Genomic DNA, 631 nt, shown 5'->3' on the forward strand with positions numbered 1-631 from the left:
GGGATAATATATATGAAGTCACCAAAATCAATGTCTACCTCGTCGTATACTTTTTCCGACACGCTCTCGATACGAATCGAATTGAGAAAAAAAAAAAAAAAACGAAACAAAAAAAAAATGAAAGAATCGATGCTCCCTTCGACGATGAAGGGAATTTTCGCAATTTGTTATTTATAAGTGTTCTCTAAACAACGAAGATACATAAATAATAAAAAGACGATGAGAGAAATAAAAAAAAAAAAGGAAAAGAAAAGAAAAGAAAAAAAAAGAAAAGAAGAAGAAGAAAAAAGAAAGAAAGAAGTAAGTAATTCCATCTCGCTTGACTCGTGAATACCGGAGATATTTTTTACAAAACCGAAAGAACAGAGAGTTAAAAAAGAAATATATATATATATATATATATATATATATATATATATATAAAAGGAAAAAAAATCGTAAATTTTCTATTTTAATATTCTTCAATGTTATTATTATTATTATTGTTGTTATTGTTGTTGTTGTTTTTGTAATGGTGTTGTCCTATAGCTCTGTTTTCACGTTAATTTGTTTTTCTTTATCCTTTTCTTTTTTCATCCCCCGTAGCTTTACATCTCTCTACCACGAGTTATCTCCCTCTCTCTCTTTCTCT

This window comes from Vespa crabro, chromosome 19, assembly GCF_910589235.1.
Source record: "Vespa crabro chromosome 19, iyVesCrab1.2, whole genome shotgun sequence".
Taxonomy (NCBI): domain Eukaryota; kingdom Metazoa; phylum Arthropoda; class Insecta; order Hymenoptera; family Vespidae; genus Vespa; species Vespa crabro.